Consider the following 13,836-nt stretch of genomic DNA (forward strand, 5'->3'; position numbering starts at 1 on the left):
ACTCAAGACCATTCTGTTTAGCAGGTAGTCGGCGGGGAGGGTGGGTGGAACCTCAGCTTCTCACTTATCACAGCGCGGGGACACGCCGGTGGGCGTACTTCCAAGCGCTTTATAAATGTCCAAAATGAAAATGAAATGATGCATAATTCCCCAGAAACCCAGACGGAATCTCCAGGTATTCCTCAGGACTTACAAGATCATGTTGGCTTACCCTCTGTTTTAAACAATAGCCATGGCTAGTCCCTAAATGCCTCTTCTATAGGGATGGTTGAAGAAATTTCATCTTGCAATTCCCCTCCGCCAACCCCGGTTGTGAGACGATGTACCAGGGCTGGGGAGCTGGCACTGCCAGGAAAGGCAAAACAAAAGGGAAAGAGACATGTTCTAGCTAGAGCAAAACCACCCAAACCCTCACTTTCGATTCCCCAATCTACATCTGAGGAACTAGCTTACACCATATGGGTTAAACTTAAAGATAAGTTAGATCATATCATAACCCCCATCATGTCACAGTTGTTGAAAATTGAAGATAGGATAACTGCCATAGAGCGTAGAGAAGGTCTGGCAGCTCAGCCTAACACCCCCACAGTAGGATTAGTACCGCATCAGATACAGGAAACCCAGCAAGCTACCTCAAAGGGGCAGATTGAGGTACCCCTTTCATTGAAAGACAACGCAATAGTGGAGGGAACAGGATCAAGTAACATAAATCCTGTAAGCATAGATGCTGGTAATAACATAAGTGTAACTGCGACCCACGCTAAAGTGCCCTCAGACACTATAGTAGTAATCAATAATGAAGGTACCACCGCCGACTTTACTTCCTCCTATGTGAGAGAGTCATTTCAATTTATCAATGAAGCATTACCCTTAGTACTTATTTTAGCTAATGCCCCCCTCCTAGGAAGTGATCAGGTAGAAACTACAGCCTCCTTAATTGATAAGGCCCTATATTGACTGACTAATAACATGAGGATATCCCCCAGGGGTAAACGGCAACTGGCAGGGGAAATCATAATGGCCAAAAGGGTATCCTGGCTTGGTGATCACCGGAAAAAATATAAGGGTGACTGCATAGTAGTAAACTTTTAGAGTCCCCAGGCTTTGAAAGAAAAATTGGCTAACCTACTCCCTCCCCCAACTAAGGAAATCACAAGTCATCCCATTGACATTAGAGTTCTTATATGACAGCAGTTGGTGGGTTGAAAAATTAATAAGATCTGGGCCGAGTAATCGCCACTCTATGAGGAGGTTTGTGAGAGTCAAATCAACCTAGCATGGGTGGTATCCGTATGGCAAATCGCTATGAGGCTTTGACGGTCATGGAGTAATGCGACTGACTTTGTGGGGATTATAACCACTGCCTGGGAAGAACAACCCTTCATAGTAGATTGTACGATCCACAGGATCAGGGCAGGGAAATTATTAGTAAAGAGCAGCAATCATTGATTTTTTATATTTTAAACTTTATTCACAGCTGTATTATTCAAAATTGTACATCGCATTTAACCATGTCGATCCACCAGCTGGTCTTTTGTATTTTCACCCCGTGCATATCCCCTTATCTTGTTACAGTGAGACTTTTGGGGGACGATAATAGTAATATTAACACAATTCTTTGTACTAGGCCCCGAAGCATCAGCATCGTGAGAACATACATTAAAGTGCCCAAACATTCCGTAACCCACCCCCCACCCACTCACTGTCTTCAACTTCCCATCCCCTGGCGGTTCAACCATTCCAACTATCTAGATGTGAATTGGGCTATTCCGGCTATTGTAGGCATCCGTGTGTGCTACATCTTGGGGTGATAACTGTTATGTTGTGAGAGTATCTGGGGTGCATCGTCTCTCTGCCGTTTTTGTGGCTTCTCCGAACTAGCCTGCTGATCCGGTACCAGCTGCCTGGGTTAGGTCCTCGCTCTCCAGTGTGATGAGCATAGTCTCCCATTCTTGGGATATGGGGAATCTTCTGAGACCACGTGTTTCCTCTCTCCTAAGTGTTGTCCCCTCAGCCCTCCCCCACCTGAGCACATCTGCCTGCCATACGTGTATCCCCGGTGGTCTAGGGGACTTCCATCTCATTGTTATCGTCCTGAGGGCCAACAACAATGCCAGGTCTAGGAGTTTCACATGGGGTTTCAGTGTCTTAGGTCGTCTGCGCAGCCCCAGCAAACAGTACAACGCCTCCTCCGGCACTGGCAGGGTTGTGACTATTCGCAGTATTCGGCATATCCCTACCAAATACTCTCGAAGTCGCGGGCATAACCACAGCATATGAAGAAACCCAGCCTGCTCCTCACTGCATCGCGGGCAATCGTGGGGAGAGTCCGAAAACATTTTATGTATTCGCATAGGGGTCAGGTATGCCCTGTGTAGAACAATCCCCTGAATAAATCTGAACCGGACATTTCGTGAAACCCATCTAGGGTGTTCTAATATCGTGGCCCAGTCCTTATCCGACAGCTCCTGGCCTGTGTCCTGCGCCCAAGTGTGCATAAGCGAGGTGAGTGAGACTGCAGCGTGCGTCCTGACCCCTGTATACAGCCATCTGACCAGGTGTCCTCCCGATCCCATTAGATACAGTAGGTGTACTAGTTCATGCTGTGGGGGTTGAAGGCGTTGAGGTGCCCATCGGTGTTGTATGTAGTGTGTGACTGCGGCATGCAGGAGGTACAATCTAGGGGGGGCACCAGTGGCTTGTAAGAAGGCCTCGTGAGTAAGAAGGTGGTCATCTCCGAAAAAGCCTCCTACACTCTCCACACCCGCCTCCCTCCAAGGTCGAAGCGCTCGGTCGGTGAGCCTGCCCTGCGGCGTCGGGATACCTAACAAGGGAGTGTTAGCCGTGTACGCCTTAACCGAGGACGCATATGTCAGAGCTTTCCGCCAGCATGTTAAAGCTATACGGAGGAGAGGATGGCAATCCGCAGGTATGCAGCTCTTTGGGAGCAACAGAACATGTAGTTCTCCCCGTACCAGGCTGTCAGTCGTGTAGCCTATTTCGTGTAGGTTCCGTCCCACCGTCCAGTAGGAGAGCCATTGAAGTTGGCTGGTGTAGTAATAGCTCCTGAAGTCTGGGGCCCCCATTCCACCGGCTCTGGTCCCCAGTTGTAGTTTACGAAGCCCTATCAGTCGTCTCCCCACCCCCCCAAATCAGAGTGGTTAGGAGCGAATTAAGAGTGTCAAAGATAGACTGTGGCAAAAAGACCGGGAGGTTAACAAAGAAGGAAAGCATACGAGGGAGCATTACCATTTTAGAGATCGCGATTCTGCCCATGACCGATAATGGTAACGTCGCCCAGAACCCCACCGTGGCACGGAGACGTGATATAGCTTTTTTAACATTCCCCTCTATCTGGTCCTCCTGCTGTCTGTAAACCTGGATCCCCAAGTATTTAAATGTGGTGGGAGCTACCGGGATGAGGTGGGCCCCATAGGGTATGGAACCAGGGTTCGGAGTGTCCAGGAAGTAGAAGGCGCTTGACTTCTCCGGGTTTATGGCCAGTCCTGAGATTGCAGCGAACCTTTTGAAGGTCTCATATATGGCGGCGTTGTCGGTCTCAAGGTCACGGAAAAACAGCAGTATATCGTCCGCGTAGATCGATATCAGGTGTTGGTCACCACAGCTAGGAATGCCACTCCGTGCCATCCTGGTCCTCAGGGCTATGGCCAGGGGTTCCAGGGCCAGCACGAAAAGCAGCGGGGACAGGGGACATCCTTGTCTAGTGCCATGATGGATCACATATGCGTCAGAGATATGTCGCCCTGTTCGTGCTCGTGCCGTCGGAGCGGTATAAAGTAATCTGATCCATGCTGAAAGGGAGGCAGGGAGCCCAACCTTCTCCAGACTCTGGAACATATACAACTAGGCCAGGGAGTCGAAAGCCTGTCTGAGGTCCAAGGCTATACAACCCGCTCTAGGGAGGGTCGGTGGAATGGACGCCATGAGCAGCAATCATTGATAAACTGGCCAGAATTGCTGGCAGTGTCCGTAGGGTCTCCACATGCTAGTATTTGTCAGGCTGTTAAAAGATAGTATTCAACTAGGGAGAGTGTTTCTTGCATTCCAGCTAGGGATACATCTGTGTCTCTCTGTCCTAAACCTCCAGAGAAAGTAATTGAGGTAGTGGTTGGTGAGTCAGAAAAGAAGTGTTTAACTTATAATAAAATGCTCCAAAACAAGGAAAGATTGTCCCTGCTTTCATGGAATTTAGCGGGAATTGGAAACGATAGTCTCTCCCGAATGGGGCAAGTTAATAGATGACCATGATATTATCCTTTTTCAGGCAACATGGTCAATCACTCCTATCTTTCACCTGGGGTTTCTCAATTTTTATGCTCCCGCACTAAAAAAACCTAAAGGCAGGCCTATAGGTGGACTTATCATCTGGGTGCGCCAGAACAAGAGGTGTAAAGTACATCAATTACCAGTCTTATCACATGACTTTATGACACTTACTTTGAATTGTCCAAATGGCTTTAGGGTGGCACTTTCAAATGTTTATGCCAGGGGGCAAATAGGAGGTCAAAAATCTGAAGTAATAGACCTCTTCGACTCCCAGCTCGAAGCTCTACCAGAACAATTAAAATCAATAACAGGTGGTGACTTCAACACAACATTCAAACCACTTGGTTATGAAGATCAAATCCTTACTGCAGATGAGGATAGGATAGCAGATGGGGAATTCCACAACTGGAAGGTCCCAATGTTAAGAAATGGACAGCTGCAGCAATACAATTAAAGGGTATGTGTCTAGGTAGAGGGCTCATGCAAGAACACCCTCTGACCGTCAAAAGTACAACCACCTTCAATAATGGAAGGCATAGCAGCCAAATAGACTATCAGTTAGTGGACTTGCGAGCCTGGCACTATTTGGTAGATATGGTCGTTAAACCTAGGCCGGAAAGTGACCATAATCCCCTTTGTGCTACATTTCAACATTAGAGACATTAGAAATAGTCCCCACAAATAACATGCGTCACATTAAATGGGGTAAATTTATTGAGAATACCACAAAACTAGAGGCACTTAAATCTGAGGTGTGAGTGAGCTAGCCCTTTTGACACCACAAATCCGTAGCTTGGACTTCCCCAAAATTATGCCGGAGACGCATTCAAAGCTCTTTTCTAGATTAAAAGCCCTCTTTAGTAAAACCGTAAAAATGGTTAAGGGAGGGAACAAGTTGTATACGGCCAGTTGGTACAACGAAGCATGTAAGTTAGCCCGCAGGAACCTGAATGTAGAACTCGGGTTGAAAAATTCATGTAGAGTAAAAGAGACAAGGGACTTATACAGATGTACGCAAAGTGCTGCAAAAAGACAATGGGATGAAGATAGTTGGCGGGATTTGCAGGCTGCGAGTTCTACAAAAGATTCTAAGAAGTTCTGGGACATTATAAAATGGGATAGGGGAGGAATAGCTGAACCCCCGCAAAATAATGTTGCTAAAACTGAGTGGGTGGACTTCTTTAAACCTTAATATGCTTGTAGTGAAACGAAAGGAGTACCTCAGCCGACACCACCCACTATTTATCATCCCCAGCTGTTCACCCTAAAGGATGTGAGCACAGTGCTAGATTGTGTAATAAAAGGCTGAGCTCCGGGCATGGATGGCATCCCTGCCGATGTTTTTTTAAGCGATAGTTTGACTTGGTGTCAATACTTTCTATTACTAGCTAATGCAGTGGCAATGGGTACTCCTATCCCTTCCTCTTGGAAAGGAGCCGAAATCATACCAGTCTATAAAAAGGGTGATATATCCCTCCTAAGTAATTATAGACCAATTAGTCTAATAGACTCGGCCCAAAAACGTATTGCTCGTTTAATCCAAAATAAAATACAAATATGAGTAGAGGAACACAATGTTTTATCCCCATTCCAAGCTAGCTTTCGTCCCAGTACCAGCTCTGTGGATCAGGTTTTTTACTTCATTGCTTTATATTGGAGGAATGTGGTTATATCTAAAGGGTCACTTTACGCAGTTTTTTTTTTTTACCATAAATCAGCTTTTGATTTAGTCCCCCATTCCATGTTGTGGAAAGTCCTGGCTGATCAAGGAATGCCCCCCGAGCTGCTGACTCTTGTAGTTCGGTTGCACGAAAACAATTTTGCAAGAATCTGGTGGGGAGGCCAAGGTGCGGTCACTGACTCATTCCCTGTCTAGCGAGGCGTTCAGCAGGGATGCGTCTTGGCTCCTACGTTATTTTCACTATACATTAATGGTATAGTGGACCACCTTAGTAGATCTTCCACAGATGCGCCTGTCCTGGGTCCCAGTACTTATGTATGCGGACGATACGCTGATCGTCTTGCGTACTCCAAGTGAGTTGCAAAAGGCTGTTCATATCTTTGGGGCATTCTGTGTATCACGCAGACTTAGGATTAACACCTCTAAAACAAAATTCATGTCCTTGAATTCACTGAAAAAATGCAAAGGTAAAATTATCGTTAATTACATCCCCCTAGAGGAAGTGGATGCTTTTACCTATCTGGGCATCTCATTGCAGAATAATATGGGGTGGAAATGCCACACAGACATGGCCACCCTGAAATATCATCAACTTGCGGGAGCCCTTGCATCCAAACATATAACTTCCTTTACTAAGCCCATTACACCTGTCTTGGAGATCTACCAAATAAAGGTAGTAAGTGCCACCTTGTAAGGGTCCGAGCTCTGGGGAGTTTCTAACTTAACCCAATTAGCAATATCAGAGAGGAAATTCTTACGAAGGTTGGTTGACGTTCCGCAAAGTACACCCACAGTCCCGCTGTTTGATTTGGCCAGGCAAAATGTTGTTGATCTAGCGAGACTGAGGCCACTATTGTATTTTTATTTATTATTTATTTTATCAATTTATAGGGCGCAACAGCTACCCAAAAAGGGTTTCCCGGCGCCTAGACACAGCTAGATTGAGGACAGAGAGAGAAGGTGACTGTTGAGTGGTTTATTGTTCATACAGCCAGGTCTTTACCAGCTTTCTGAACCTACAGTAGTTTTCTTCCTTCCGGATACCGGGGGGAAGCGTGTTCCACAGGGAGGGTCCCAGATAGGCAAAAGATCTGCCACCTGTTCTTGCGCGTTTAAACCTTGGTATGCAGAAACAGGCTGCTGTCTGTGACCGGAGGTTTCTCTTGGGCGTATAGAGGCAGGCAAGAGATTGGAGATATTTTGGTGCTATTCCTGCTTTTATTCTGAACATGTAGTTCAGGGCCTTGAAGCTGATTCTGCTCTCTATCCTGAGCCAGTGAAGATTCCGACGATGGTTTGAGACTCCAGAGTTCCTCGGAATATTGCAAAGGAGTCTGACCGCAGCGTTTTGCGCTACCTGTAGTCGTACGATCAGATTTTTTTGCACCCAAATAGAGGATGTTGCCGTAGTCAAGCCTTGATGTGATAAGGGCATTGACTACGGTCTTTTGCGTTGATACTGGCAACATCCACAGGATCTTTCTCAACCATTTAGCTATGGTGAGACAGAGGCCAGTTACTTTACTGGCCTGTTTGTCCATGGATAAGGCATTGTCCAATATAAAGCCCAGATTTCGAGCATGGGACACCGGGGTAGGAAAAGTGCCCATCTGGTCAGGCCAATGTGCAGGGCTCCAGAGACCTCGATCCTTTCCCAAAATCAGTATTTCCGTCTTGTCGCCGTTCAGTTTTAACTGGTTTGTTGTCATCCAGTTCAATATTTTTAATAGTCCTTCCTTGAGTAACGACGGGGAGTGGGGACAAGATTCAGATAGGGAAAAAATGATTTGGGTGTCGTCGGCATAATTCATAAGCGTTAGACCTAACTTTTCAACAAGTTCTGCCAGAGGTTTAAGATAGATATTAAAAAACAGAGGGCTCAGGATGGACCCCTGAGGCACTCCATGAGATGCAGGTAGGGTGTCTGACACGGCTTGTGCAGATGCGATCTGGAAGGTTCTATTTACCAGGAAGGATTTGATCCAATCCAAAGCCTTTCCTCTTACACCATTTGTATATAGCTCTTTAATAAGCGTTTCATGAGAGATGGTGTCGAACGCCGCACTTAGGTCCAATAACACAAGTGCGACCGTCTGGCCTTGGTCAAGGAGTTTTCTGATATGTTCCGTGACACCTAACAGGGCGGTTTCAGTCGAGAAACCAGCCCTGAAGCCAGATTGCGAAGGATGGAGTAAAGAATTTTCTTCTGCAAAAGTGGCTAAAGTAGAATGTACGTGTCTCTCAAGACATTTAGAAAAAGCAGGGAGCAGAGATATGGGTCTATAATTGGCCAGTATTTCTGGATCTGCAGTTGGCTTTTTCAAAAGGGGTGTCACCATGGCATGCTTCCATAAGGCTGGGACAGTGGCGAGATCGAGGGATGAGTTTAGGAGATTGGCAATGATTTCCAAAGACTGGTCATCCAATTTTTTAATAATTTTAATAGGGATGGGGTCCCTAGGGGAGCCGGATTTAACAGTTTTTAAGATTCCTTTCAATTTCTCTAATGAAAGAGTCGGCCAGGATTCCAGTAAATTTTCACTCAAAGCAATGGGTTGAGGCAAAATTGGGTCAGAAAGAGGGGGAGGGACGGGATCAGAATTTTTTGTCTTGATGTCTGAGATAATTTTATCGATTTTCTCAGTAAAGAAACAAGCTAACGCCTGGCATTGTTTTGTGCTAAGTGGGGGTGCAACAGCTGTAGTATATGCGCCCGCCAATTCCTTAACTTTGGAAAAAAGAGTTTTTGGCATGTTAGTTGCTTCGATAATTGTTTTAGAGACAAAAGCAGCTCTCGCCTTAGTACAGGCAGCATGATAATGATTTCTAGCTTCATGATAGCATCTTTTGGCATTGGGGTCGTACTTTTTACGCCATTTGCGTTCTAGTACTTTGCATTTTGATTTTTCAATTTTAAGGCTGTCGTTAAACCATGGGGCCGGAGGCCGATGCCTACTCCCTTTGGTGCGAGTAGAGGGCAGACAATTATTTGCTGCATTTGTTAGCCAGTTTTGTGTTTCAATTGCTACGCGGTCCATGTTGGAGTTTAGGCTTGGAGGGTTATGTTTTAGTGCCGCAATTAAAGCATCGATGTCGACTGACTTCCAATTTTTCCTGTATGTGGCATCAATGTTTTGTTCCAAACTGGGGGAGGGTGGAAAAGTAATGCTAAAATGAATGAGATGGTGGTCGGACCAGCCAGAAGGTACGGTGGCAATGTACGTAAGTTCCCTGATGTTGGATATTATGGGGTCCAACAAGTGGCCCGCTATGTGAGTGGGACTGGAATTTATTATAGACAAATTTAATGCAGCTAGGTCTTCCAACAGATTAAAGCATGAGGGGATGGTGGGATCTTCTAGGTGGAGATTTAGATCACCCAGCAGGGAAAAATTGCTTGATGACATATAGTAGGGAGTAATAAGATTTGCAAAGTTTGATAACCATTAAGAGGGGTTGCCTGGGGGTCGATAAATCAGAAGGCCTGACATTGTAAAATTGGGGTTCAAAAAGAGTTTGAAAAGACCCGCTTCACAGTCTGGAATTGATACAGATTCCAAGGTGCATTTAAATTCTCTGTTAAAAATGATAGCTATCCCATCCCCTACCTGTTTTTCCCTGTCTATTCTGACAATGGCGTAGTTTTCGGGGAGGGCAATAGCAACATCCGGGCCGGCGCTGTCATGCAGCCATGTCTCAGTTAGGAAAACAGCGCTAGGACTTTCTTCGGTAAGGAGATTGGAGATATCATGCTTATGCTTGGGCAATGATCGACAGTTTGTACTATAAAATACGTATGTTGGCAGCACGTTTTTACGTAACAGTTTGCATTTCCTGTGTCTCCTAGATGGGTCGGGGTAAGGTTGATATACGGTGGTAGCCAGTTTACATTCGGAGCACACATGCGTTCCAACTTTGTGAGGGTTGAATAAAGAGCACTGCAGATTAGGGGTAGGGCGCAGCGCTTTCAGAGCGGATGATGTTCTTACCAGCCTAGGGGGTAAAGTGGGAGCCTCGGCCTCGTGCCCCGTCCTGGCACGGACGGGCACAGACGGGCTGGTCTTTGGCGTGTCTTCGGCGTGCTGATGGTGTGCCCGCTGCGCTCGACCGCTGCGCTGTCGAGAAGTGAGCATAATAATAAGGGGATAGAGGAGTGGGCGTGGCTACGTGGGTGGGCGTGGCCCCGAGTCACGTGGGTGCAGTGACGCTGAGTAGGGAAATTGGTCTTCCCCCTCAGGCGCCGAATAGTGCAAAGAGCGAAGCAACTGACTGAGTGAGTTTCAAGTCTTTTTAAAATCAAAACATAAAACAGTGCAGTTTAACAATGATTAAAAGTAAGCGCTAGTCTAGCAGCAACACAGACACCCCGGCTTCCGCCTCAGGGTACTTAGCTGGTCAACACCGGCTTAGAACGAGCACAGCGCTTTTCTGCTTCCTGGAGTGGGCGTGGCTACGTGGGTGGGCGTGGCCCCGAGTCCCGTGGGTGCATTGTATTGGAGGCGTATTTGTACCACCCCTGAATTGTCTCACTATGCAACAGCCTTGAGAGATATAATAAAGGCAGACAGATTCTTTAATCCAGCTGCTTAATGAATTAAGGATACTTCTAAAAGATCTGGACCTTATCCAGCTATGGGAAATTTCTGATACGTTAACATTCCCATCAAAAAAGCTTTTGAAAGAAACATATTGGGCAATGGTCCGTGAGAGAGTCCACATGAGTAGTATCAGCACCAACCTAACTGGCCGCTTTCTTGATTTTAAATCACGTCCCTACTGTGAGGCATACTGGGATATAATTGAAATGCCTCAAGACCGTAAATTATACTTCCAATTTAGAATCGGTACACTCATAGTAAAAGCTTTTAGCTCTAACTGGGTATCACAAGGAAGTGATAAATGTCATAACTGTAAACATAAGGTTGAGACCATAGTACATATATTCTTTGAATGCCCTCTTTATTGTGCCCCGCGTCGTAAATGGTTAAAATCCATTTGTTCAAACTTGAGCACACGGAAGTATAAAGATGCCCTAAGAATACTGGAGTCTGACTGTTCACCCTGCATAGCTGTAGCAACTGCAACATTTTTAAAATGGGTTTGGATTATACGCACCCGCTCTTTTCTACCTCATGCTGCTAGCTAGTAATTATCTGTGTTTTATATGAAATTGTCTTTTAATAATGTAGTATTTTTTTTTAATTATTGCTAAATGACTCATTTATAAGCGAGTTATTAGCATTCCAAAACGACAGATATAAGATATTTAATAACTTTTTTAACTGTGATGTTTATGTATTATTTATCGTGTAATGTATAGTGATGTACCGTGTGTTGCTTTTATGACAATCTGTCGAATAAAGCTTTTGAAAATTTGAATTTGGAAAAATAGAAGTGCAGGTACAGTATTTCTTTTGAGACGTGCCGGTACTCTCCCTCTCCAAATAAAAGGAATTGGTATTCTTACTGTACAAACACAAGACGCCAACAGTGGATACCAGAGATTGTAAAAAAATGCCTCAAAACTCCCTTGGTTCTAGAGGAAGATGAGTAAAAAAATGATGAATTTTGCCTGGAAGTCTGAAAATCCTTGCAGCACAGCTCAGTTCTTTCTCCTTTTATCTCGCAAGGATGCAGCTGTTCGTCTTTCACAGGATCAGAACCTATACACTGGTTTTAGTGGACCCGTAAATTCAAGACTAGTTGCCCTACTAATTATAGGGGGGATGCTCGCCCTTGCACCTGACTTTCTAATCACAGCATTCCAAGCCATTGAACTCGGAAGTACCTTAGATGTCAAATTCAGCTATGATGAATCCCAATTATATGCAAACCTTCAATTTCACGGGACTGTACACGCGTCACTAGTGCACGGCGTACCTGAACTCATCGTACTCTAAACAGAGCCTTTGTTTAGAGTGAAAAAAACATACCTGGTATATTTCCAACTGCAAATTACACCTTTGCTGGTAGATCCATAGAAAGCACTTAGTCAGAGGTGCGCTACTTAAATGATGATGCCATAACCTGTCACCCACCCTAAGCTCTATGGATAGCGAGCCCTTGCTTCCTGAGTAGCTGGATACAAAAGAAGCGTCACTTCCATCTTTTACTTTGACAGGAAATGTATGGACAGAGCACAAACAAGACCTTTAGGCAGTAATGTATGCCGGCTTTGAGTGGCGTATGAATTCTAACGGTCCGGTAACTAAAGTTAAAAGGCCCATCGGAATAATCTATATATATATTTTTTTCCACACGGTGCTAAAGTTGCTGAACTCTTCATAAAGCAGCCAAAATTCCTGTTTGAAACCCCTGAGGGAACATGGCGAAATATGTGCACAAACACAGATTCCCACGTGTTATTTGAAGGGTTGGAATAATAACAGGCATTACATGTTTTTGGGAAAATAACAGGCCCCAAAAACGCCAAAGAAATAACAGGGTTTTTAATGGGGCTACTCATAAGTAAGGCCAAAGTGTATTAGGTGTAATCACATGATTTGAGCTGCAGTAGGCGATGTTTTAATTTTATTTACACTAATAAAAAAAGAAAATTAATTAAAACTGCCACAAAAAGTATCGATGTCTGCCCCAAAAACAAACAGAACAAAAGAAGAAGACTATAAAGTGAAAAATACCGCAGCTGTGGAAATTAGTAAGGCTGGGAAGTTTATCTAATGCAGCTGGCCTGGTAAAAAAGAATTCAAGCCTGATGAATTTGCTTGCTCAAACATACGTTACATCAATATTAATAGGGACTAGTGAGATGGGTAATGTCAGGTGAGGTGGAGAGAATAGGAAGCCAATACAAATCACACAAAAAAAGAAACATTTTGCTTTGTATATCTATTTGTTGCAATCTCAGAGAAGAGGGGAGAGGAAAACAAGAGAAAGTGAACCGGAGAAAGTTACCAACTAAACAAGCGCGTTCCTCGCGCTAAAAGGAGGCAGCAGGGGGAGGGGCGAGTGAAAGAGTTTCAATTGCGAGAGCAAGCAGCCCCAGGAGCGATAGGTGCTACCATATGGCGCCCAGCTCTCCTGCAAGTGAATCGCCAAACGTTCATGCGTTGCCTTTGAAGGCAATGGAAAGCGTGCACGTTTTTGGCTGAAAAGCCAAAGCGATTGCAAAAGGTCTTTTTGCCTATGCGGCGCATACGCGCTGCATAGGCAAGACCTAAAAAGGGCACTTTAGTGCTATATCCTGGATAAACATTTATTGGGAAGGATGGAAATGTCCCTCCAAGACCTGCTAATAAATAGCCTGTATACTCTGAGCTGTGGCATGGATTCAGTTAAGCACCACGATCATCATAATTAAAAATAAAGATTTAGTAATCCATTAAATGTAATGACTTGCAGAAGATCAGCTGAACCCACTAGTTAAGTGGACTAAATGGGAACTGTCAATGGATGGTCGCATCTCTCTTCTTAACCCCTTCCATGCTCATGACGGAGCGGTTCCGTCATGAGCATCGATCCAGCTGTGCTTATGACGGAACCGTTCCGTCATGACCTCGCCCGTTTTCATTAGGGCTCAGCACCGGGGGTAATCGGGGCTGCACAGAAGGGGTTAAATCGACCCCAGTTAAATGGTTTTTCTCTTCTTCAGCATGCCTTTATTACCGAAATCATTCTTCATAACGTTAATGGGGCGGCTACCACGATTCTGTTACCTTTATTTTGGAGATTTCTGCGCTGCTTGGCGGGACAAGTCTTGGCCAGAAGGGCGGAGTAGGAGTAGGAGACATTTGCAGTGGCCCTTCTTCCTACACCCCCACAGTGTTGACTTATCACTCAGTAATTTCCAACAGCGGTGGGGTGTGGGAGCATTGTATGGAGACAAATAACCAGGATACCGCTTGTCC

The 13,836-nt window shown here is 45.2% G+C and overlaps 1 protein-coding gene across 2 annotated transcripts in view; it reads left to right on the top strand.

Moving 5' to 3' along the window:
* The window catches only part of TDRD1 (tudor domain containing 1), a 1,954,313-nt gene that overhangs the window by 264,774 nt on the left and 1,675,703 nt on the right, over positions 1-13,836 (top strand). The gene's annotated exons all lie outside the window — the stretch shown is intronic.

This window comes from Lissotriton vulgaris, chromosome 5 (assembly GCF_964263255.1).
Source record: "Lissotriton vulgaris chromosome 5, aLisVul1.2, whole genome shotgun sequence".
Lineage (NCBI taxonomy): Eukaryota > Metazoa > Chordata > Amphibia > Caudata > Salamandridae > Lissotriton > Lissotriton vulgaris.